Source organism: Macrotis lagotis, chromosome 1, assembly GCF_037893015.1.
Source record: "Macrotis lagotis isolate mMagLag1 chromosome 1, bilby.v1.9.chrom.fasta, whole genome shotgun sequence".
Classification (NCBI taxonomy): domain Eukaryota; kingdom Metazoa; phylum Chordata; class Mammalia; order Peramelemorphia; family Peramelidae; genus Macrotis; species Macrotis lagotis.
In genome coordinates, this window is record NC_133658.1 from 214648758 (window position 1) to 214676220 (window position 27463).

The 27463-nt window shown below is 34.3% G+C and overlaps 1 long non-coding RNA gene across 2 annotated transcripts in view; it reads left to right on the forward strand.

Moving 5' to 3' along the window:
- Window positions 1-27463, forward strand: part of LOC141504542 (uncharacterized) — a 70301-nt gene that overhangs the window by 20250 nt on the left and 22588 nt on the right. Inside the window, exon 3 of one of the 2 annotated variants that reach the window (XR_012473406.1) lies at window positions 3939-4314. The exons of the other annotated variant lie outside the window; for it this stretch is intronic. This is a non-coding gene — a long non-coding RNA (uncharacterized LOC141504542). Of the gene's footprint in view, window positions 1-3938; window positions 4315-27463 lie in introns of those variants that run through there. 2 annotated transcript variants of the gene reach the window in all.

The window sequence follows — 27463 nt, forward strand, 5'->3', positions numbered from 1 at the left end:
TTGGAAGTAATCATATCAGGCATAATGAAGAAAAAGGAATGTACATATATATACATTCAAGTACATATACCTTTTATAAGGTATATATATATATATACTTATTAAATAAATATATATATGAATATGCATATATACACATTTAATATTTATATACACATCTCATTCACACACACAAACACGCACACACACAAACACACACATACACATATATATATTATATATCATATCATTGCTTCAAGGGACTTACAATTGCTTATCATTTGAATCTCCAAATATCTATAGGTAGAGAGGATTGGTATTAGTGCTTGTTTAATTTCACAAATCAATGCAATATGTACAATGGAAAGAAAACTAGATTTATACTACCTTACACAAAATTAATACTTAATGAATGCATCCTGAATAAACAAATGAGTCTGAGAATTACTCCAGTTTCTTTCTTGCAAGCTGAATGAATGTTGTGCTCCCTGACCCTAAGGTTTTCAGCTGTAAAATGAAAGAAATCATACTAAGTATTGTCTAAGACTCCTTCAGATTCTAAAATTTATGATCCTTTTAGTTCTTTAGCCATTCTGAGTCTCAGTTTAGTCAAATGATACATTTGATACTTTTGAAGATAGAAGTCCTGGACCTTTAAACCAAATCTTCTGAATCTAAGTCCCATATGCATTCTTTCTCCTGAGACATAATGACTTCTCAAGATGACATCTAAAAAGTTAGCTGAGAGGTTACTTATCAGAGAAGTGTTATCCTGGCTATTCCCTCCTAAATAGTAAGGAAATTAATGAACTGAATTCACTCATTAAAAATAGTCATCAAATTTCTTGAGCTATAGTAATACTCAAGCATCTTAGGTATGTGTGCAGAGATGGGGAAGAAAGGGAGATGGGAAGTAAAAATAAGTGGTAGTGGGAAAATCAATATTTATGTTCCAGTAACATTAAATGAGAATTTAGGTATAAAGACTTGGGTTTAAATCTCTGTCTTTATAAGCAAGTCACTTCATCCTTCTGGACTTTGGCTTAGTTATCTACAACATGAAGGTGATACTTCTGAGAATCAGTTTGCTGTGGTAGAGGGTTGACCTTAAATGGGGGAGAATCTGCCTTCCACGTTCTACTAACTGGGTCATCATAAGAAAGTTACGTAATTTCTCAGAGCTCCAGTCATCTCTCTAAGATCAGAATTTATAGATAAATTGTTGATCCGCATGGCACAAGAGTTTCTGCACTAGGATTTCCCTAAACCAGTGGAATCATGGGCCTGGATAATACTAATACCATCAGCAACAACATTGTGCTGCTTACGTCAAGAGGTTATTTTGAGGAAAACACTTTGCAAACCATAACAAACTCAAAAATTTGGGTTATTCTCATCCTTATTCAACCCACCCCCACCCAAACAATCTGGCCAGCTCAGTGAGTATGCTACATCCTAAAGTTATTTCAGAACAACTGGTGTGTCATACATTCTGATGGTTAAGATCTTAGAATATATTAAATGGAAAAATATATTCTGCTTTATTGTTAAACATTATAAAATCCAATGAGAAAATGTATTATTGGATTGAAACAAAAGTGGCTTTAAGCAACCTGTAGATGCACTTTATCTTTGGTCCTCTTTCTTTTTATTGATGCCACTCAATTAAGTATCCATTCCAAAGGTCATAGCTCCTTTGACCTTCTTTTATTGACCCAGGACCCATCAGAGACTTTATTTTTTTAAACAGACTGATCACAATTTCTTTATTTCCACTGAGTTCAAAGATGCTGAGGGTTCAAGAAACTATATAAGTAACCTGGAGAATTATTTTAAAATGTAACTTATTTTATTCACTTTTGACTTTAAAAAAGCAGCATGCTTTACAATCATCTCTTCCCATAAATATTCCACCTAATCTAAAGGTCTAGAATGGAGAAGGGTGTGGGGAAGGAGAAAGGGTAAGGGATATTAGAAATAAGGAATAGCAGGCAAGGAAGAGGTTGCTTTTCAGGCAGAAGGGTCATAGATTCAGATCTAAAGCTGGAAGGGGCATTATTTAGTCAATCCCTCTTATTCTACCAATGAGGAACCAAGAACTTTTGCCCAAAGTCACACAGGCAACAAATGGCACCAAGGAACTGAACACAGGTATTCTGACTCCAAACTAAGCTTTCATCCCCCTGCTTGTTTCCCTTTCACCTCCTCCTCCTGATATACACAAACAGAAACTAGATTTTCTGGGCTGAACTAGATTCTTTACAGCCTTCTGTGACAGATTACAAGTAAGAAGTTCCATGAAAGCTCCTGAATGTGCTAGAGTGGGAAAATACAGGAGTTTACAAAGAGAGGTTTCAACTTTCTGAGGAAGAATCTTGCCCACCAGAGGTCTGACTCTGACTTTATGAGACCAGAATGTTCCAGGACCATCTCCCTAGAGTATTTGGCACTCCAGATGCAGTTGATGCTGGAAGATGTAACCAGATGTCTTTTGTAGTTTCATGTGTTGTTATAAGTGGTTGTTGAACAGCCACTTGTAGCCACTTTTATCTTGTCCTTATAACGATCTAAAGCATGTTAATAACAATAATAACCGTATGGAGTGTTTATAAAAAATGTTAAGCTTTGCAAAATAGTTTTCATGTTCAATCCTCACAATAGCCCCATAAGTTAGATGCTACTATTGTTCCTTTTTTATAGATGGATAAACTTAGGAAAGGTTAAGTGATTTATCCAGAGTCACACAGCTACAAAATGTCTGAGGCTGAATTTGAACTCAGGTTTTACTAACTCCTAGTATAAAACTCTATCATGCCGCCTACCTGTCAAAAATATTGCATGTGATGTTCCAAAGGAAGAGGTAAACTTGAACATAATGCTATAGGAAACTGATTAAGGAGAAGAGAATGCTTTTACAGAATCCATTTATAGGTGACACCAGTTCCTGGATATGGGATATACAAGAGTCTTTTGAATTTGTTTTTATGCTATTTCCAATTCCAACTCCCCATCCCCTACACCCTTTTTCAGAAAGACAGGCCTGTTTGCTTCCAAAAACAAAATGTATTCAGTCCAATGTCCAAATTCAATATCCTCAACAAAAATTTATTTGGATCCTTCAGTGTATAAAGCTCTGGACTAGAGATACAACACAGGTGAGACTATCTCTGATTTCAAGGAGCTTATATTCCAACTGGCCAGTGCAATATATAAAAAATGATCTAAGTACCCAATAAGTTAAAGGGAAAGGGATAATAGCCATGGAAGGGGGAATCAGGAAAAGTTTCCCATAGGACAAATGTTATTATCCATTTTACTTTTGAAGACTTTGAAAGATAGGAAATTGCCCTCAAAGCAGTCCATTTCATTTGGGGATTGCTCTATTTACTATTATGTGTTCATTTTTAAGGAATGAGACCTAGCTCTAGCCTAGCCCTAGCTCTCCAGTATTAGTTTCTTCAGTTGCTTCTTGCCTCAGTGATTACAGGGTAGAGTAACAAACTTTTTTCATAAACTCCCTTTTCAGAGGGTTCTTCAGTGGCCATCAGCTTCTCTACTTGGTTCAAATCCATCATGTTTATTATACCTCCTTACCATTCATACCCCAACCCCTTTCAATTTATTTCCTTTTGTGTGTTGTCTTATCGCATTAGATTGTAAACTCCTGAAAGGCAGGTGCTGTCTTTCTTTTTCTTATTTGCATCCTTAGCATTTAACTTAGCATTAACATCTACTGCCATTTAGTAGACTTAATTTTTATCCCAACAAAATGTATAAAATGTCTTCTGTAACCAAGCAGAGTCACAATAATTCTAATACCTCTTCTCCCTGACAGTCTTTTAGAGGTTTAAAATGGCAACTATCATTTCTTGTGTCTACCATCCTCTCTATCATCAAAATTTAATCTTTTTTTCAGCTGATCAACACCAGTTTCTTCAATACAAATTTCTATATCTTAGTTTCAGTTCTCTTCAACATCCTGATTATCTTCCCACAAATAAACTCATGCTGAAGTCTTGACAGGAGACAATGAAAGGGCCAGTCCAAGGTAATGTGACTTTTCTCATTGACCAAACTTTGAAGTTGGAAAGGATCATAAATATAAGATCCTAGGACCACAGTTCTAGACCTGAAAGGTATCTCAGGGTTGATCAAGTCAGACCTTCTCATTTATGGGACAAAAACTTAAAGACCATTAATATTGACTTGCACAGGTAATAAGAGACATCATTTTGAACCTGTCCTTTGATTCCCAGATTCAACCTTCTTTTGTTTTGAGATCAATTTCCTGCTTTTATGATGTAGAATCCAAGAATCAAAGATGTAACAATCTCAGTCCAAAGCCACATAGTCAGTGACAGAGCTGGGTTTAAAGCCCAGATCTTTTGATTACTGGTCTGGAGTTCTTTCCATTTTATTAGGCTGCCTAAGAGGGGCTTTGTAGAAAATTTCCCACCTCTCTTCACTTATTCTATTTAAGGAAGGAGATGAGAAGAGAAATGGCTTTGCATTAGGCTACTGAGAATGGATTTCCTGTGTGTGTGTGTGTGTGTGTGTGTGTGTGTGTGTGTGTTTGTGCACATATGCGTGTGTATGTGTGTGTGTGTGTGTATATGCTTGTACCTATGTACTTTGGATGGGTGAACAGTTGGATCCAAAGATAGGCTGGTCTTCTTATCACTTACCAATCATACCAAAAATATGAGGTTTATTTGATTTTGCCTTTATTCCTAGTTTGAAGTTTTGACAATATCTTTTAGGAACCTGAAATAGCAAAATAAAATATAAAGCTCTTAAAGAAACTCACATAAACATACACACACACACACACACACACACACACACACACACACGAGGCATGATAAGAGGCATTGAGAATTCAAATTAATCTTGTGTTCTTCAATAATTGTTGTTCCTTCAAACTCAATATTACTCATATTAATAATACTTTTGCCTTTTCTCCTAAGGGTTATGTTACTGGAACCCACACAGAGAGATCTTTTCCTCTTCACTATTTAATTATTACTCTTCTTTCTTAATGAATACTTAAAGGCAATGACTCAGATTGCTGCTACCAACTGGGCCTAAGTGATACTCAAATGGACCCATCTCAGATAATTTGATCCCTCCACAGTCTCACACATAATGCATCAGGTGCCAACTTGGAAATGCCTGGGGTGATCAGGACAGGAATGGAGACCACGGTTATGAGAGACTGGGTGTGGCTGCCTCTAGGTGGTTGGCAGTCCATGGAGTGTCCATCTAAGGTAAAAAGACAGCCCACTTCCAGGACACCTGCTCAGTTTCTGTTCAGAGTTCCAGACAGATCGTAATCTGTTCCCCACAGGAACATGGCCAGAGAACCACTGTGGTAGAAAACTTGCCACAAGCATGTTGGGTGTCCAACCGGTCTATCAGGTCTCCCTCCACCTGTTATTTGGAAGAAGAGAAATCATAGCTCATTGTTACTGAGAAAATTTGCTTGCAGAAAGCTTCCCAGCTATTTGTTAACACAGAAACAGTTCTGTTTCTCAGCTCTTAGTGACTGCTTCCCAAATTTATTTCTGTATTTAGTAATTTGGTTAGCAATGAAAACCTGCTGAGTGAGACTTTTATTCCACTAAGGCAAGAAAATGATGTCTCTAATGAGACAGATTTGTTTCTTTACTCCCCTGAATAATGGCCTTGACCAGGGAAGGGTAAGAATAAAAATATGTATTTGATCAATAAGAAAAATTGAGTAGTTTTAGTTGTGCTTTTTTTTCTTTTTGAACTGCTAAACTATTCACTCACTGAGATCAAAGATCCTAGAGAAAATACCTAGTTTCATTTTAACTTTCTGATGAGTGATTAGCTGTGTGCGTTGCATGCAGTAGGTTTTTAATTAATGTGAGAAGAATGACTGACTCAATGGATTTTTCTGAAGTCATCCTTGTATCTTTCAAATATGGAAGATCAACTACTGGAGCTGAGGAAGAAATGTTTACTGGTGGTTGGGAAATAGTTTCTACCACTATTTTGTAATTCAAGTGAACACAATTAAACGTCCTGAATTTTTATTTCCGTTCTTAGTATATAATGAATCTAACTGATATCAAACAAGTTCAAAATCTAAATGTTATAAGTGATATCTTTAGGCATATATCTCATCTTATATCTATACAGAAATTTGCCTACTTAACCTTCATAAATTGTCATCTGACCCATACCTAAAGATGTACATCTTAAATGTAAACCATTCAGATTTTAAATGGCAATAATCATTGGGAAATATTTTCCTTATATTAAGTCTGTATTCATCTTTATTCCTTTTTAAAGGCATATTGATCTCTTTAAAAGCAAGGAACTTTGAAAAGGCCATATATATATATATGTATTAATCCCATATTGTTATCAGTGATATTAAGACAGTCAGTGAACCTAATCATTTGAAAGTTGGCAAAGTAAGTTTTTCTTCAATCTTTTGAGACTGATCATGTTAAAAGAATTTCCCCTCATATTTTACACTATTTTCTTTTGTCATTTTTCCCAAAGATTTTCTTTATTTTGAGTTTTACAGTTTTCCCCCAATCTTACTTCCCTCCCCCCACCCCCACAGAAGGCAATTTTCCAGTCTATACTTTGTTTCCATGGTATACATTGATCCAAATTGAATGTGATGCGAGAGAAATCATTCTTAAAGAAGAAAAATAAAGTATAAGAGATATCAAAATTGCATAATAAAATATTTTTTTTCTAAATTGAAGGTAACAGTCTTTAGTCTTGTTCTAACTCCACAATTCTTTCTGTGGATACAGATGGTATTCTCCATTGCAGGTAGCCCCAAACTGTCCCTGATTGTTGCACTGATAGAATGATCAAGTCCATCAAGGTTGATCATCACCCCCATATTGCTGTTAGGCTATACAAAGGTTTTTTTCATCTGCTAATCTCACTCAGCATCAGTTAGTGCAATCCCTCCAGGCTTCCCTGAATTCCCAACCCTCCCAGTTTCTAATAGAACAACAGTGTTCCATGGCATACATATACCATAGTTTGTTAAGCCATTCCCCAATTGATGGGCATTTACTTGATTTCTAATTCTTTGCCACCACAACCAGGGCTGCTATGAATATTTTTGTACAAGTGATGTTTTTACCCTTTTTCATCATCTCTTCAGGGTATAAGCCCAGTAGTGATATTGCTGGATCAAAGGGTATGCATATTTTTGCTGCCCTTTGGGCATAATTCCAAATTGCTCTCCAGAAAGGTTGGAGTTCATAGCTCCACCAACAATATATTAGTATCCCAGATTTTCCACATCCCTTCCAACATGGATCATTGTCCCTGCTGGTCCTATTGCCCAGTCTGAGAGGTGGAAGGTGGCACCTCAGAGAAGCTTTAATTTGCATTTCTCTAATAAGTAACGATTTGCAGCAATTTTTCATATGACTATGGATCTCTTTGATTTCCTCATCTGTAAATTGCGTTTGCATATACTTTAACCATTTGTCAATTGGGGAAGGGCTTGTTTTTTTTTTAATTTGACTCAGTTCCCTGTATATTTTAGAAATGAGTCCTTTGTCAGAAATACTAGTTGTAAAGATTATTTCCCAGTTTACTACATTTCTTTCGTTCTTGGTTACAGTGGTTTTGTCTGTGCAAAAGCTTTTTAATTTAATGTAATGTAATCAAAATCATCTGGTTTCTTTTTGGTGATATTCTCCATCTCTTTCTTGGTCATAAACTGCTTCCCTTTCCATAGATTTGACAGGTAAACTACTCCTTGATCATCTAGTTTGTTTATAATATGTTTTTTATGTCTAAATCCTGTATCCATTTGGATGTTATCTTGGTATAGGGTATGAGGTATTGGTCTACTCTAAGTTTCTTCCATACTAACTTCCAATTTTCCCAGCAGTTTTTAATCAGAGAGAGTTTTTATCCCAATAGCTGGACTCTTTGGGTTTATCAAACAGCAGATTGCTATAATCATTTCCTGCTATTTAACCTAGTCTATTCCACTGATCCACCACTCTATTTCTTAGCCAATAAGCCACCTTCTTTTGCAATTTTTTTCATTGAATCTAAGGAAATTATTGACTTTTTATTTCTCCATATGAATTTATTTTCAACTTTTTCTAACTTATTAATTTGTTGGAATTTTGATTGGCAGGGCATTAAACAAGTACTTTAGTTGTGGTTGAATTGTCATTTTTATTATATTAGCTCAACCTATGCATGAGCAGTTGATGTTTGTCCAGTTATTTAAATCTGATTTTATTTATGTGAGAAGTATTTTGCAATTTTTATTTTTTTATTTTTAATTTTATTTTATTTTAGTTTTTTTTTTTTTTTAGTTTTTGAAAGGCAATGGGGTTAAGTGGCTTGCCCAAAGTCACCCAGCTAGGTAATTATTAAGTGTCTGAGGCTGGATTTGAAATCAGGTACTCCTGACTCCAGAGATGGTACTCTATCCACTGCACCACCTAGCTGCCCAAATTTTGTAATTTTTATCAAAAAGTTTCTGAATCTGCCTTGGCAAATAGACTCCCATGTATTTTATGTTGTCTGCGGTTACTTTGAATGGGATTTCCCTTTCTTACTCTTCTTGCTATATCTTGCTAGTTGTTTATAGAAAAGCTGAGGATGTATGAGGGTTTATTTTATATCCTACAACTTTGCCAAAGTTGCTAATTGTATCCATTAGTTTTAAGATGATTTTGGGGGATTCTTTAGGTATACCATCATATCATTTGCAAAGAGTGAGAGTTTTGTCTCTTCTCTCCCAATTATAATTCCTTCAATTTCTTTTTCTTTTCTTATTACTGAAGCTAATATTCCTAATACAATATTTAATAGTAGTGGTGATAATGGACATCCTTGTTTAACCCCTGATATTATTGTGAATTGCTCTAGCCTCTCCCCATTGAATATAATGCTTGTTGATGGTTTCAGGTAGATTCTACTTATTATTCTACTTATTATTCTATTCTATTCCTACACTCTCTAGTGTTTTTAGTAGGAATGGGTGCTTTTTTAGCATCTATTGATATAATCATATGATTTCTGATAGGTTTGCTATTGATATCATTAATTATACTGACAGTTTTCCTAATATTGAAACAACCCTGCATTCCTGGGCTAAATCCTACTTGGTCATAATTTTTATCCTAGTGATAACTTGTTGTAGTCATTTTGCTAAGTTTTTCTTAAAGATTTTTGCACCTATATTCATCAGGGAGATAGGTCTATAATTTTCTTTCACTGTTTTAACTCTTCCTGGGTAGGTATCAGCAACATATTGGTGTCATAGAAAGAGTTAGACAGAGTTCCATCTTAACCTATTTTTCCAAAGAGTTTATTTAGAATTGGAACCAATTGGTCCTTAAATGCTTGATAGAATTCATTTGTGAATCCATAAGGCCCTGGAGATTTTTTTCATAGGGAGTTCATTGATGACGTGTTGAATTTCTTTTTCTGAGATAGGGTTGTTTAGGTATTTAATTTCCCCTTCATTTAACCTGAGAAACTTATATTTTTGTAAATATTTATCCATTTCACTTAGATTGTCAAATTTTTGGCTTAGAGTTGGGTGAAATAATTCCAAATTATTACTTTAATTACCTCCTCATTGGTGGTAAGTTCACTTTTTTTATTTATGATACTAGCAATTTGGCTTTATTTTTTCTCTTTTGTAATTGATTTAACCAGAGGTTTAACAATTTTATTGCTTTTTCCATTAAACCAACTTTTGGTTTTATTTATTAATACAATAGTTTTTTTTGTTTTCAATTTTATTAATTTCTCCTTTAATTTTTAGAATTTCCAATTTGGTATTTAATTGGGGGAGTTAATTTGTTCTTTCTCTAATTTTTTAGTTGCATATTTAGTTCACTATCTCTAATTTATTCAAGCAAACATTTTAAGATATAATATACCCCCGACAGCCACTTTGAGTGAATTTCATAGGTTTTGGTATGTTGTTTCATTATTGTCATTACCTAGGATGAAATAATTAATTCTTTTTATAATTTGTTGTTTGATCCACTCAGTTTTTAAATGAGGTTATTTAGTTTCCAATTAGTTTGGGGTCTATATATCCCTGCCCCAATATTGCATATAATTTTTATTGCATTATGATCTGAGAAAGATCCTTTCTGGTTTTTTGCAATTGATCATTAGGTTTTTATGTCCAAATATATGGTCAATTTTTGTGTAAGTGCCATGTACTGTAGAAAAAAAATATATTCCTTTCTATCCTCATTCAATTTCCCCTCTAAGTCTATCATATCTATTTACCTCCTTAACTTCTTTCTTGTTTATTTTTTATTAGATTTATCTAAATATGAGAGTGGGAGGTTGAGGCCTCTCACCAGTAGAATTTTGCTGTCTCTGTCTTCCTGCAGTCCTTTCAGCTTCTCCTCTAAGAATTAGGATGCTATCCCATTGGGTGCAAATATATTCAGTATTGAAATCACTTTATTGTCTATAATACCTTTTATGATGATATAGTTTCCTTCTTTATCTCTTCTGATGCTTATCTATTTTTGCAGCTGCTTTGTCTAAGATAAGGATTGCTACCCCTGTTTTTCTTTCACTTTAGCTGAAGCAAAATATATTTTGCTCCAAACTTTTACTTTTACTCTATATGTATCTCTCTGCTTCAAATGAGTTTCTTGTAAGCTACATATTGTAGGATTCTGGGTTTTAATCCACTCTGCTATTCACTTCCCTTTTAAGGAAGAGTACATCTCATTCACATCCAAAGTTATGATTAGTAACTCATTATTGCCCTCCATTCTATCTTCCCTGTGATTGTTCCCCCCCCCACTTTTTCACATTATCCATATTCTCTAGTATTTTGTTTCTGAATACCAGCACCTTCATTTTGTTTGACTTCCTATATCTACCTCCTCCCTTTTCTTTCCTCTTTCCCTTTTTCCTTCCCTTCTTTCTGTTAGTTTCCCCTTTCCCCCCCTCCCTGTCTCTTCCCCCCCCCCAACTCTCCCCTTTTCATACTTAAAATGTTTTTTAAGTTAATTGTATGTGTAACTTAACCTTAAACCAAATCTGATGAGAGGAAGATTCAGGTATTTTTCATCCCCTCCCTTCTTCCCCCTCTATTACAATAATTCTTTTGTACCTCTTTACATAATGAGATTTACCCTATTCAATCTCCTCCATCCTCCTGTCTCCTTCCTGTCCCCCTTTTTAAGGAGGTAGTGTTTTTAAATCATTCTATCTGAGTCACAGAAAATCATGAGCATCAATCACTTCTGGCTAAGTAAATTCTTTCTAATAGAGTTACAATTCTCTAGAGTTATTAGAGTTTTTCCTCCCTAACAGAGATATAGCCAGTTTAATCCTATTGGATAGCAGTCTCATGAATAAGTCGAGTGTCCATCACTCCTGGTTAAGTATATTCCCTCTGAAAGACTTACAATTCTCAAGAGTTATTAAAATCTTTCCCCAATGCTGGGATATATCCAGTTTCATCTTATTGGATTGCAGGGGTTTTTTCCTCTTTATCCACCCTTTTTTTAACCTTTTCATGTGTCTCTTGAACCTCCTATTTGATGTCCAAATTTTCTATTTAGCTCTGGTCTTTTCATCAGGACTTCTTGGAAGTCTCCCATTTCATTAAATGACCATCTTTTGCCCTGGAACAGAAGCTCAGTTTTTCCAGATAATGGATTTTTGGCTGTATTCCATACTCCTTTGCTCTTCAGAATATCTCATTCCAGATCCTTTGATACCTCATTGTTCATGCAGCCAGGTCCTATGTATGTAATCCTTACTGTGGATCCTTGGTATTTAAATTGTTTTTTTCTGACTGCTTGTAGAATTTTCTCTTTTATCCTATAGTTCTGGAATTTGGTCCCAACATTCCTTGGTGTTTTCATTTTAGGATGTCTTTCTGGATGGGATCAATGTATTCTTTCAATAACTATTTTGCCCTTTGCTTCCATAATATCAGGGCAACTTTCTATCACTAAATCCTGTAATATCAAATCCAGGGTTTTTTTTCTGTTCAATGTTTTCAGGAAGGCCTATATAATTCTCAGGTTTTGCACACTGAGTATTATCTCCAGCCGGCCAGTAGGGAGTGTGCTTGCTTTCTCTGGAGTGTCTGTGACCTTGACTGAAGCCCTCTTCCTTTGCCTGGAGGGAGTGGTTGAAGTTGATCAATACTTTTATCTTTGACCAATGATGACTTCTACCCTGGGTTGAGGTAATCACTCTCCCTATTCACAGTGAAGGTGGTTCTGCTGCTCAATCTTAACCTGGAGCAGAAGGTGGACTGTAATTGTATGTGTTCTGGGAAGAGGCTTCAGATAAAATGAAGGTATGGATTCTGAGATCCTCTGGACCAGAGGAACCTGGGGATCATTTTCTGTAGCTCTCCCACACCAGAACTCTCACTCCAGTCCTACTGGCAAACTCCAGATGGTCATGCCACAACCAATGTCTCTGCTCCCTAGTTGGCCTAAGCCCCTGTGGCTAACCAGGCTCTAGCCCTGCTGCTGATCAAGGCAGTCCTGTTTGCAGGCCCTCAGGCTCCCTGGCTCTTACCAGTCTGTGCTCCCATCAGAGTCTGCCCTCTATGCCTGGATTCACCCACAGTTATGGAAGACAGATCCTGAGGTGCATGTTCTTCTCACTTTTCTTTCTGTTTTGTTTTTTTTTTTTATAGATCAGATTTCTGTTAAGAGGTTTGTTTCATATCATACATGAGGGAAGATCAAGAGACTTTTAGTACGGTGACTGTCTTCTTTCTACCATCTTGGCTGGAAGCCTACTATTTTCAAAAGAGAAAAAGAAGGAGGAGGAGGAAGAGGAGGAGGAGGAGGAGGTGGAAGAAGAGAGGAGGAGGGGAGGAGGAAGAAGATGAAGAAGAAAGATAAAGAATTAGTGACAGATTCATCCATCTTCTGTCTCCTCTTCAGACTCTTTATCATAAACTGACATCATGTAATCTTTTCTGAGGGAATAGACATTTGGATGAAGAATAGAACATTGTACCTCACGTTGTAGAAAATTGGGGAACCTATCCACTGTGGCAGTTTTCCTTAGGGTATTCATCATGGATACTTTGGGTGACCTGAGTCCTATGAGAGTCTGGATGAGAGCATTATGGCTATACTTAGATATACTATATTGTCTGTCTATAAGACTCAACAAGTGTCATGATGACTTTGCAGTTTCAAAAGTCCTGAGTCATGCTGTTTTTCAATACACATTGGCATGGATTCACCAAAACCTTAAGCTGCTAGGACTCTAATAAATTCTGACAAAATCTCCTTCATATTGTCATATTAAATTCCCACTTGGTAATCACAATGAAGAATACAATCCTGTTGTGTCCTCCCTTGTCTGCTATGATGTCTGTAAGACCAGGAAGAGGCTGGTGGTACCACTTCCATGGACAACATTATCGGACACTGTAACTGAAGCAGTATAAACTTCATTAAACTGGAAAAAAATAGATTGCAAGCTCCTCAAGGGAAAGAATTGTCTTTTACCTCTTTTTGCTTCCTCAGTGCTTGTACAGGGTCTGGCACATAATAATAAAAACTTCTTTATTTGCAAATGGTGTTTGTGCCAGCTTGCTAAAACAACCATTTTCTCCAAACTTTTGTTAACTTTTAGAATGTCTCCATTTTCTATTAGTTGTTGAAAAAGGTACAAGCAAGTTAACATTAGCTCCACTTATAAAGAGCTTTCAATCTTTCTAAAAAGTTATAGGCTAAAACATTTCAATTTGCCAACCAAAAATTGGAATAAATTTTAATTTCTCTATAAGGGACAGGTATCCTGTCAAGGAAACTTGGTATTCAAGATTTCAAATAATGAGGAAGAAAATTACTATTTTTTGTTGCCATGGGGAAGTGAAAGAATTTTTTCCCTGTTTCCAAAGCAAAGACTTCAATAGATGAAAAACGGTATAAAACACTGGTTTCAGAAATGGAAAGTTGAAGTGGCATATTGTAGTTATTCCCTGTACCTCATCTCTAGGCTATGATCTGGGGTCTTTCTTCCTCTTTCTTGTACCTTGTTGCCAATAGTGGATGAATTTCTCCTAGAATCTGTATTTCTGAGGTCACTTTTCAGCACTTTTTTCTTGTACTGCAAGTTCATTGTATGCAGGGGATATCTTTCTTTTTGTTTGTATTTTTAATCCTGGTAAATATTGAATTTTATTTGAAAACCAAGGCAGGTAGTTATAAAGTTTCTAGTTAGATGACTGTGGAATAGAGTGAAGCATGATTGGAGCCTATTTATGTGTAAGTCAGCTCTCTAGGACCCCCACCAACAGAAGACCTAAGAGAGAGGAGCTATGGACCTGAAAGGACAGGAAGTCCTCAAGAGTCACCTTTATGACCAAAAATACCTCTGAATGAAACAAGGACTTGGCAGGAACATTATCTTTGGAATGCAAATTGGGATATATTTAGAATATTCTAGTCATGTGTGATGAGTTTGGATTTAGGTTTAGTGTGCAATAATCAAGATTCTTGGTCCAAAGTACATTTTCTCTTTCCAATATATTTCCTGGATGTGCTGCTGCCTTTTTATGCTACATACCATTAGGTAGGAACCATGATATAACATTAAGAGAGATACAAAGCATGCCACACACCTTGGCTGGGTGTAGTGCGGCTAGCATTGCCAAATCACTTAGTTATCAGAATGGTACAATGTCATGGAAAAGCTCAGTAGGTTTGGAATGAAGAGCCTTGGGTTGTAGTCAAGGCTATGACATTTACTATTTGAATGGCATATTTCAGTTTGGTGGAAGGGGGGAAAAATATTAACCATGGAAACTTTCCAGTATTATAATATGACCACCTATGGAACATATAACCTTTTTTTATATTTGTAATTTTTTTTTTTAGATTTTGTTAAGGCAAATGGGGTTAAGTGTCTTGCCCAAGGCCACACAGCTAGGTAAGTATTAAGTGTCTGAGACTGCATTTGAACCCAGGTACAGGCCGATGCTTTATCCACTGTGCCACCTAGCTGCCCCTTATATCTGTAAACTTTCAAAGGTAGCCTTTGGGACCACTTGTCAGAAAAATTCCAGAAGAGATTCCAGGTATGGGTAAGAAAAGATGGTATCTAAATTCTGTTTAAATATGTGATTCTGTACTTCCAATTCAAGATCACATGGTTATACTAATAAATAAGGAATATTTTCATGGCTATCTTCACAGTAATATGTGAATAATAATATTCACTTAGACTCTCAGATTCTATTTTTGTAAAATGAAGATTATCTACTACTATCTAGATCATTTAGCTGTTGTCAGGTTCAAATAACTGCTCTACTGGTCAAAATTGCTACCTAAATGCAAATAGGATGCTCAGCATCAACATAAAGGACACTGAGGATCCATGAATGAATTTCAAAATATCAAGAAGGGCCTAACTTCAGGAGGAAAAGATTATTTTGGAAACTTATATGACCCAAAGATAAATAATATCAAAATGGCCATTACCCCAATGTTCAAAAAAAAAAAGAACAGATTCTAGTTTTGGTACAAATCCCCAAATCAGTAATTAAATTTGGAGAGATAAGTAAATCTTTCCTCACCTTCAAAAATTAAAATGATAATTATACAATTATTTTAATAGCAATAATGTTGTAAATCTTGAGATTTCCACCAAAGAAAGAAAAATTAATTCTATTATAACTGTAAATGGAGATTCAGTGGAAGGGAAAAACATGGATTTTCTTCAAGGACTAAATGAATACTTAGAAAAAATAAAAAGCTCAGGGGGCAGCTAGGTTGCCCAATGGTTAGAGCACTGATCCTGAAGTCAGGAGGACTTAAGTTCAAATCCAGCCTCAGACATATAATACTTTCTTAGGTATGTGACCTTGGGTAAGTGTCTTAACCCCTTTACCTTGGACAAAAGAGACAACAATAAACAAACAAACAAACAAACAAATAAATAAATAAATGAAACTCTGGAAGAAAGAATTATGCAAATGTCTTCTGGTTGCTTACTGTCCCTAATTTTATGCATATCCATATATGTTTGTAAATAGTTTGCATGCTGCCTCTCCAATTAGACCATCGGTTCTCCGAATTCAATGGGCTGTAGTTTTTCCTTGATATATATATATATATAGCATTTAAAGAAGTATCATAATTAAAAAATGCTTATTAATTGAATGTGAAAAAGTTTCTTAGTAGATAAAATGACAAACAGTACCTCTATTATTATAGACTCCCTGAAAACTGAGTCAAACAGAAACTAGTGACCCCATGAGACAGCAAGAAATATTAAAACAAAATCAAGATAGAAAAAAAAGGAAGTAATCAAGTACAAAAAATTTAAGAATCATTAAACTTTCTAAAAAAATTGTGATTCTAAAAAAAACCTTAAACAACAGTCAAAAACATCAAGGGAAATAATCTTTATGGTATATGTAATAAATAATATTAGAATATTATTCCGGGGCAGCTAGGTGGCGTAATGGATAAAGCACTGGCCCTGGAGTCAGGAGTACCTGGCTTCAAATCTGGTCGCAGACACTTAATTACCTAGCTGTGTGGCCTTGGGAAATCCACTTAACCCTATTTGCCTTGCAAAAAAAAAAAAAAAAGCTAAACTAAAAAAAAAGAATATTATTCCTCAGATCTATTTTCTTACATAAAATTTACTAAGGGAAGAAAGACAGAATACCCATCTTTTATTAAAGTAGAACTTAAAGTAAAAATAAAATTTACTTTCTTATTCCAATTATTTCTTGAAAGAAAACTCCAAAATAAAATCCTTCAATGTTGCAATCAAAATCTAGAGCTTCCATTTCAAAATACTTCAAATATCCAAAATTAGGTTTCTGTACTGAGGAATCACAGTCAGGATCATGATAGACCTGACAATATCAAATAAAATGGAGAACTAATTATGAAATATCATATTTCAAAGTTCAAAAGAAAGATGCTTACAACCACATTCACCTTAGAAAAATCTGTGAATAACTATATTTGAAAAATAACAAAGGAGTATCAAAATACTTATGTCTAAGTCACTGATGAATATCTAACAGCATAACACCAGAGAAATGTCCCTGGGATATAACTCAAGAGAAGTAATTGAAGGTTGACAACCCCAGTTCAACCTTATAATCTTAAAATTGTAGTATATTCATCACCAAAAAGAAACATAAATAAATCCCATGAGGAAATAAAGAAAAATAATAATTTGTTCTGATAAATCAGTCCCCAAAATTTTTCTCTTAATATAATGATAAAGTAACAGAAATTCAAAAAAAGTACAACTTATAGAATAATAAAATTTGAATGCTATAAAGAAAATTGGAAGTTGTAAAGAAAAAACAACTTAACAGAGTTGTTTCAGAAGCAATCATGGTAGGACAATGTTCAATAAATCCAATTGCCCCAGTTACTGAAAGGAGGATTTACTATTTAGATAATATGGGGAAACTGGATGGCAGCATTAGGTTTAGTTAGACTAAAACTTCACATTACTTACCAAGATAAGGTCCTAAAGGACAAGTTAGCTAGATATTAAAGAACAATAGGAAAAAAAGAAGCAAAGACTTTTAACAGTTAAGGAGATGAAAAGAATTCATTACTAAACAATTAACAGAATCATACAAATTAAATGAATAATTTTAATTATAAAAGAATTAAGTTTTTTGCATAAACAAATATAAGGTATTTAAATTTTGAATGAAAACAGATCAATGAAAAAGAAATTATTTTAGCAAAAAAGTTTCTCAAAGATTTTGCATTCAAAATAAACAAGCAATTTATATAAATTTATAAAACTAGGAGCCCTAATTCAGTAGATAGTCAAGTATATAAACAAGAAATTATTGAAGAAAGAAATCCAAGTTTTGAATAGCACATAAAAATGTCTTAAATCACTGAGAGATGTGTAAATTAAAGCAATTTTGAAAAAAAAGAACTTCCATGGGAATTGCAAACGGGAAAACAGGAAGACTGGTCCAATGTTGAATTAAATTGAGAATTTGTCTAGCTATAATGGAAAGCAATTTGAAACTTAAAGCTACCAAGTTGTACTTAATTTTTGATCTAGATACACTACCATTAAGTCTATACTCATAGAAAATCAAAGGATGTATATATATATATTATATATAATGCACATACACATAAATATTCATAGCAGCTCATTCCATATCAGTGAAAAAATTGAAAATCAAGTTTGTTATAATTGAAGAATGGCCAAACAAATTATTTTTAAAATTTTAAAATTTTATTTTTTCCCCTGGTTTCATTAAAAACAAACAAGTTTCAACATTCACTTCCAAAGCCTTGAGTTCCAAATTATTTCCTTTCCTTTTATTCCACTTCCTCTCACTGAGAAATTGTTACTTGGTATATGTTAAAAATGTGTAATCATGAAAAACAATACTATAATAATCATGTTGTAAAAATAAAAATACCCCCCCCAAAAAAGAGAAACCTCAAGAAAAAGTGGGGGGAAAAAACTTGCAGACACCATCGGCTCTGTTTTTTGGGATGGATAGCATTCACTACATTACTGAGAAAACGTAGGTCATTCACAGCTGATCATCCTGCAATTTTGTTGTTACTTTTTATAAAGTGCATTTCCCATTGCATCTGCTCATGTAAGTTTTACATTGATAGCATCCTGTTCATCATTTCCTATAACAGAACGGCATTTCATCTCAATCTTTCAACACAATTTCTTCAGCTATTCCCTCACTACTGAGCATCTCTTCAATCTCCAGCTCCTCACCAAAGGAAAAGAGCTGCTATAAATATCCCTATACAAAGAGGTTCTTTTCTTCTGGTATTGCATTTCTTCTGGAATATAGACCTAACAGTGGCATCACTAGGCCAAAAAGAGGCCTTTGTGGGTTTATAGTCCCTTGGGAAGAATTCCAAAGTGCTTTACAGAATTATTGAATCATTTTACAACTCCTCCAACAGTACACTAATGTCTCGATGTTACTACATCCCTTCCAACATTTGTCATTTTCTTCTTCTGTCCTAGTGGCTTATCTAATAGGTATAAAGTAACACCTCAAAATTGTACCAACCTGCATCTCTTCTATCAATAGTGTGTTAGGACATTTTTATTCTTTTTATTTTATCCTTTATTGATGTTTTACTTTACTAAATACATGTGATGATTTTTTTTAACACTCATCCATATGCCTATGCATATTTCTAAATTACAAAATTTCCTTCCACACTCCCCTCCCATACCCATCTCCTCAGGTTAATATTGTACTTATTTTTGTGTTAAGCATGTTTACAGATTAGCCATTTTTGAGGAATTAGAATTAAAGGAAGGAAATGCATAAGATAATTTTTTTAAAAAAAAGTGAATGCAGTATTCCTTAAATTCTGATTGATTTGAATTGTTTTTTGTTTTGTTTTGTTTTTCTTCCTCTGGATGGGGCGACATTGTCCATAGCCAGCCTAATATGGTTGTCCTAGTTCTGAACTGCTTTTATCAAGCTTGATCATCTCACAATTTCCTTGCTAATGCATATATTTTTCTGTTGGTTCTGCTCCCTTCACTCAGCATCAGATCCTATAATTCCTTCTCTAGAGTCCAAACATTTGTGGTTTCTTAGTATTCCATGGTATTTCACGGTATTCAATAGTATTCCATGGTATTCATGTTACCATAATTAAACCATTCCCCATCTGATGGGCATCACCTAAATTTCGAATTATTTGCTATTACAAAAAGATCTGCTATGAACTTTTCAGAACATGTAGGACTTTTCCTATTTTTTAAAATAATTTCTTCTGGATATAGCTAGGCCTAGAATTGAAATTGCTGGGTCAAAGGGCTTCATTGTTCTTTGGGTATAGTTCCATATTGCTCTCTAGAATGGTTAGATCTGTTCACAAATCCACCAGTAATTGTATCAATGACACAATCCTCCCACAACTTCTCCAATATTGATCATTTTCCCTTTTTTGTCATTTTAGCCAATCTGATAAGTATGAGGTGATAGCCCATTGTTGTTTTAATTTGCATTTCCCTGCCCAATAATGATTTGGAACATTTTTTCATATGATTATATATATAGCTTTAATTTCTTCATTTGAAAACGGTCTTTATATCTTTTTGACTTTATCAATTGGGGAATGACTTAAAATCCTATAAATTTGATGCAGTTCTCTATATATTTTAGAAATGAGACATTTATCAGAACTCTAAGTTATGAAGATTGTTTCCCAGTTTTCTACTTTCCTTCTAATTTTGGCAGCATTGACTTTATTAGTGTGAAAACTTTTTAATTTTATTTAGTCACAATCATTCATTTTGCAGTTTATAATATACTCTATTTATTCTTTTTCATAAATTTGTCCCCTTTCTATAGATCAGATAGATGAATATTTCTTGTTCTATTAGTTTATCTATGGTATTGCCCTTTATGTACAAATACTGTACCCATTTTACATTATTTTGGTAAAATTTTGGTATAAATTTTAAATATTTAAATAGATTTTATGAATAACTTCTTCTGAAAACTGTTCATATCTCTTGATCATTTATCAATTGGGAATGGTTCTTTTTATATACATTTTACTTGGTTCTTTATGTTTGAGTAATGCAGTCTTTATCAGAGAAACTGGTTTCAACATTTTTTTTTCACAGTAATTCCCTCTATCCTATTCCTCCCACCCCTTATATTCTATCTTCTCTCTTCTTTTACTCTGTCCCTCCTTAAAAGTGTTTTACATCTGACTACCCCTCCCACAATCCCTCCCTTTTATCACCTACATTGCCTCCACTCCCTTTCTCCCATTAATTTCCTCTCTGACTTCTACTAGGGTAAGATAATGAGTGTATATGTTATTCCCTTTCTGAGTTAATTCCAATGAGAGTAAAGGCTCACTCATTCCCCTCCTCACCTTCACCCTCTTCCACTCCACTGCAGTAGCTTTTGCTTGACTCTTTTATATGAAAAAAATTACCCTATTCTACCTCTCCTTTCCTTTTCTCCCAGTACATTCCTCTCTTGCCCATTCATTCCATCTTTTTAATGTTATACTTTCAAATTCAACTTCCATCTATACCTTATCTATATATGCTCCTAATTGCTTTAATAAGTGAAAAAATTATTTTGTTTTCAGTATCATCTTCTCATTCAGGAATAAAAGCAGTTCAATGTCATTAAGTCCCCTAAGAGTTACCTTTCCTGTTTATTTAGATTTATGCTTCACTTGACTCTTGCATTTGAAGATCAAATTTTCTGGTCATTTCAACAAGAAAGTGTAAAAAGTTCTCTTTTTCCATGAATTTCTGTCTTTTCCACTGAAAGAGTACAAATAGTTTTGCTTAGTAGTTGATTCTTGGTTTTAGTCCAAGCTCCTTTGCCTTCTGGAATATCATGTCCAAAGGCCTACCATCCCTTATTTTAGAAGCTGCTAAGGATTGTGTTACCCTGACTGTGGCTCCATAATATATCAATTGTTTCTTTTTGTCTGCTTGTAATATTTTCTCCTTGACTTGGGAGTTCTGATATTTGGCTATAATATTCCTGGAAGTTTTCATTTGGGGATCTCTTTGAGGAAGTGATTGGTGGATTTTTTCAATTTCTACCTTACCCCCTTCTCCTAGGATATCAGGGAAGTTTTCCTAGATAATTTCCTGAAAAATGAGAGTTCTTTTTTGATCATAACTTTCAGGTAGTCCAGTCATTTTAAAATTATATCTTTTGGATCTGTTTTCCAGGTCAATTCTACTCCCCATAGTATATTTCACATTTTCTTCTAGTTTTTCATTCCTTTGGATTTGTTTTATTGTTTCTTGATTTCTCACAAAGTCATTAGGTTCCTTTATCTCCATTCTGTATTTTAAGGAATTATTTTGTTCAGAGAATTTTTGTATCTCCTTTTCTATTTGACCAATTAGTTTTTAAGATATTATTTCTTTAATATTTTTTGTATCTCCTTCACCAACTTGCTGACTCAATTTTCATGTCTTTCCTACATTGTTCTCATTTCTCTCCCCAATTTTTCTTCTACCTTCTGTAGTTGATTTTCATGATTTTTTTTGAGCTCTTCCATGGCCTTAGACCAATTCATATTTTTCTTAGAGGCATTGGATGCAGAAGCATTGACTTAGCTTCTTGTGTGTATTTTGATCCTCCATATGATCAACGTAATTGTCTATGGTAAACATTTTTTCTTCTGCTGTTTGGTCATTTCTCCAGCCTATGACTTTATTTTATCTCTTTGTTAAGGTGGGACACTCTGTCTCCATGGTGGAAGGCTCACTATCTCAAACTTTTGAGGGTTTTTGCAGCTGCTTTAAGAGTTAGCCCCAGGGACCTGTAAGTTTTCAACTCCTTTGGTCTTATGAAAGGCTATAACTACTCTCCTGACCTACTCTGGCCTGTGAGAGTGCACAAAATTATTAACCTCTGCCCTGAAACTGTGAGGAGAGTCCCCACTCTGTTGCAGGCAATAAACTGTTGTTCTTCCACTCCATTTCCTGAGACTGGGGCCCCAGGCCAGGATTTGGATATGAATATAGGCAAAGCCAAAGAGCTCTGCCTCAGGGATAGCAGAAAGACCTTTGCAATTTCCCCTAACCCCTTTAGCATCCCTGGGCTGAGCACTCTGGAAGCAGGTGCCAGGGTGCTCCCCAAGGTCTATTCCTGGTCAGCTGGGGCCAGGTCTGCTTCTGAGATATATGTTGAACTGTATTCCACTCACTCTGGTAAGTCAGAGTTTTCCTGCTGACCTTCCAAGGTGTTCTTGGCAATCCCTGGGCTGAGAAGCCTGGAAACTGCCACTGCCACTAATCCTAGTGCCCTGTGGTTTTTGCCTGGATGACTGGAGTTTGTTCCTGGGCAGCCCAGGCTGTACTGTGGATCCTTTCCAAACCCCAGTGTAACAGACGCTTCTGGAGGATCTTCTCAATTGTCTTGGACTGAATATTGTTTCACTCAGTCTTTTTGGGTGTTCTGCCACACTAGAATTTGATTAGAATCATTATTTAAATGCATTTGGAGTGGTTTGACAGAGAACTTTGGTGAGTCACTGCCTTTACTCTATCATCTTGACTCCTCAATTCCGTCAAACAAATCATTAATGAAATGAAATTTTGTCTTAAAATATTCATAAAAATGATGAAATGAACTATTTTAGAGAAACCTAGGAAGACATATTTGAAATGATACAAAGTTTGGTGAGCAGAATTTAAGTCATACAAAGTTACTGAAAATCATAGGAAAAAAAACTGTAAGACCCTATTTATTTGATAATTATTTAAAATGAGGTAATTTTTCACTTGACCTGGGTTTTTTTGAAGTCCTAATCATTATTTGCGATCACTACTCATTTTAAAAAATGTTCATAGACTATCTTTTTCAATAAATATATAGATATTCCTGATCTTATTCTCTACAACTGAAAACATAATCTACTAATCTCTGGAGTAAGACCTGAGGCACTGCTGAACTCACTTAGAATTGGAGGGTGACGTCAATAAACTTCCTTCACCTCTCTCTAATAGACAGTACTCCTTGACCTCTGTTTTGACCATTAGTTAGGATGAAGAACAGTCATCTTTACTGATGTCACTTGCCTTTCCTGAATTTATTTTACATCTTTTTCTCCTGAATTGAAGATCAAATTGACTAAATGCCAGACATTGCTGCAGATACAAGAAAGTTAAAAACAACCCCTATCCCTAAGGATCTTACATTCTAATGAGGAAAGGACATGTCAAAATACTAGTTTATAAAAGATACATACAAAATACATGAGTGGAAGGCAAATCAAGGAGACTAGGCAAGGATGAAGTAACTGAGGTCCAGAGAGGTTATGACTTGTTCAAATTGTATAATAGGAACTTAAATCTGGGCTTTTATGATTACAAATTACAAATAGTCTTTCCAGTGTACTATATTTGAGCCATCTATTGACAGCAGTCATACTTTTCTGATATGGTTTAAAATGTCTAATTCAATCCTTTTATCTGACAGTGGAATATATATTCATTAAGTTTATTCATCTCTTCAGACTACTCAACGGCTCTCTTCTCTATCATATTTCTGTGCTGAATACCATTCTTCATCTCTCATTGCTCCCTAACCCTCATCCCTCCACTTTTATGCTTTATTAAAAAATTTGTTGTCTTCATCTATTAGACTATAGACTCTTTGGGAATAGGGAAGATCTTTTGTATTTCCAAATACAGTGTCTGATACTTTGAAATTATTTACTTAATGTTTATTGACTAACTGTAGAAGATATGGTTAAATGGATTGCCTTTATTAAAAACAACCATGATTTCTAGTTTTTAGTGAATCTTTTCCCTTCAAAAGAGTGATCTTTGTTGGCAATGTTGGCATTTTAATTATATGTTGCTTTTTTCTAATAATAAAGGGATCGTCACTTTTAGAGTGACCTTCCACATCCTTAGTAAAATCTTTGGTATCCATCTCCTCCATGATTGAAACCTGTCATCCTCTTATTATCTGAAGAGTCCGTAGCAACTTGGAGTTAACTCTAATATAAAATATGGTTTACTAATCATTGGGGACCCAAAATATGTGATTATAAAGTGATGTAAGTGATTTTTCATCCTGGCTTATAAACTAGTTCAGGTGATAAATATAAAGAATACTTGTACATGGAAAGAACAATGAATCTTAGCATAAGAGAACTGGAATCATAGGGAGTGGGATTTAAAGAATTATCAAGGGCCCTTGATTGCATATGTGAATCTATTTTAAATCCTTGCATTGAAATCTAAATGATGAAACAGAATGGAGGAGGAACCATATTGATAGACCAAATTTGAATCTCTTCAACCAGACTTCCAGTCTCAGAAAGCTGCCAAGCAGCACCCGTCATCTCAGTAGATGACTCAGTGTTATAAATATGAAACTTATCTCCTTTAGAATGAATAAATAATGTGTCTCTCACATGCATGTAATACTAGTTTTCAAATATGTGCAACTGTTGTTCTGATGAGCAAAATAAATATTCAATGAAAAGGTTCTTGAATTCCTAGTAATTTTGTTATAATAAATTTTCTCACACTACCATTTTCTCAATGTGCAATTAGCACAAAGACTATCAGGAGAGATATGTGATAATGTTTTCCTGGTTAATAAAAAATATATTTATATATATATATGTATATATATATACATATATATATATATATATATATATCTTTAAAATCAGCCCTATTATGATTGAGGAACAAATACATAGTGAAGACAATAAATGATCTGACATTATTTTCTTGCTAATCAACTCAAAAATAATTATTGAGAGTATACTATATTTATCATATAAATGGCAGTCTTTAAAGATTTTTGATAAGTAACAACTTACTTATGAAAAAGAAAAGAAAGTGTTTTTATGTAAAGAAATAAATTTATAGTGTCAAAGGATGTACGATATTTCTGGTGTCACAGAACAAAATTTTGATACACAATAGAAGTAGGAAAAATGAATGTTCTAATATCTAATGTTTATATATATACAAGAAAAAGCAAACCTTTTGGATGGGAATATGTTTTAGAGCAAAAAGTATCTGTAGTATAAAAAATAAAGATTCAAATATTTTTATAAATCATATAGTTATTTTTCTGACTAGTGTGTATGGAGATTAATATTGCAAAGAATTACAGAAAGATTTTTTTATTAAGAACTGGAAGAATTTGGTAAAGAAAATGTTTCTTTATTTCTTTGTTTCTTTCTCTTTTTGAAAGCAGTTTCAAGGATATCAAAATGGCAATTTATTTTTTAACTTTATTTTATGATTAAAGAGAATAATTATTTTCACAAGGCAATGAGGTTTAAATGACTTGCCCAAGGTCACACAGTTACATAAAGAGAGCAAATTTTAAGAATAAATCATATAAATAAATATCTGGGTTTGTAGTTATAATTTAAAATATACAGTTAGTTTTAAGTTGGGGATTTGTGGAACTTTAAGAAAAAAAATGTGAATTTCTGATTAAGAATTAATTCAGCCATCCAAGATATTGAAACCGGAGAAGGAAATGGTATACCAGAACCTGAAGGGGCTGGGGGGAAACTGAAGCAGAGTGAATAGAAGTGACTGAAAACAGGGCGAGAAGAGTCAACTATTCTTTTACAGTACCACCTAGATTTGGAGAAAGGTAAAACTTCTCTTAAGATTCTGTCGCTTTATGTTGTCACATCTGACTTGAGATAGAAAGACTGAGTAGGTCTCAACTGGTTTAAAGAATCAATTTGGACCATGGTGCCATGAGTTCCATTTTTTCAGACAACACATATTTCTCTAACACATAAAACCTCCAAAATAGCCTCATGTATGAGCTTTGTAGTTCTTTGGATGAAAGGTTACCTTTTTTTCTCATTATGCTCTAACAACATTTAAATGTTCTTGTAAGAGTGATGAGAAATTTAAAGTACTTACAAATGACCTATTTTTTAAAATTTTTCATAAATGTGTTTACAGATAAGTTATTTTTAGTATGAGGAATTAGGATTAAGGGAAAGAGATACATAAGATATAATTTTTATAAAGTGTTCATCAGATTCTGAAGGGGATTTTTGTTTGTTTTGTTGTTCTTCTCTGGATGGGAATAACAATGTTTATAGCTGGTCTAATACAGTTGTCCTAGATCTCTGAACTGCTGAGAGGAGCTGCTTCCATCAAGGTTGTTCATCTCACAATGCTGTTGTTGATGTGTACATTATCCTACTTCCTTCACTTAGCATCAGATCCTGTAAGTCATTCCATGCTTCTCTAGAGTCCACAATTTATGGTTTCTTATAGAACAATAATATTCCATAGTATTCATGAACCATAATTTAATTAGCCATTCTCCAACTAATGAACATCACCTTAATTTCTAATTCTAAAAGAGCTGCTATGGATATTTTGGAACATGTGGGACTTTCCCCATTTTTTTATGATTTCTTCTGGATATAGTACAAGAATTGGAATTGCTGGGTTCAAGAGAATGAAGATTTTTTTGTTCTTTGGGCATAGTTCCATATTGCTTTCCAGAATGGTTAAATCTGTTCATAATTCCACCAGCAATGCATTTGTGTCCCAGTCCTCCCACAAATTTCTCCAACATTGATCATCTTCCCTTTTTCTTATCTTGGCCATTCTGATAGGTATGAGTTGATACCTCATAGTTGTTTTAATTTACATTTCTCTAATCAATAATGATGTGGAACATTTTTTCATATGATTATATGAATAAATAATTTCTTCATTTGAGAGTCTATTCATATCTTTTGACCACTCATCAATTGGGGAATGAATGGTAACCTTATAAATTTGCTGCAATTCTCCATAAATTTTAGAAATGAGACCTTTATCAGAATTCCTAGTTGTGAAGATTGTTTCCCAACTTTCTGCTTTCCTTCTAATTTTGGCAGCATTGATTTTGTTAATGCAAAAAGGTTTTAATTTAATATAGTCAAAAATCATTCACTTTGCAATTTATAATATACCCTAATTCTTGTTTGGTCATAGT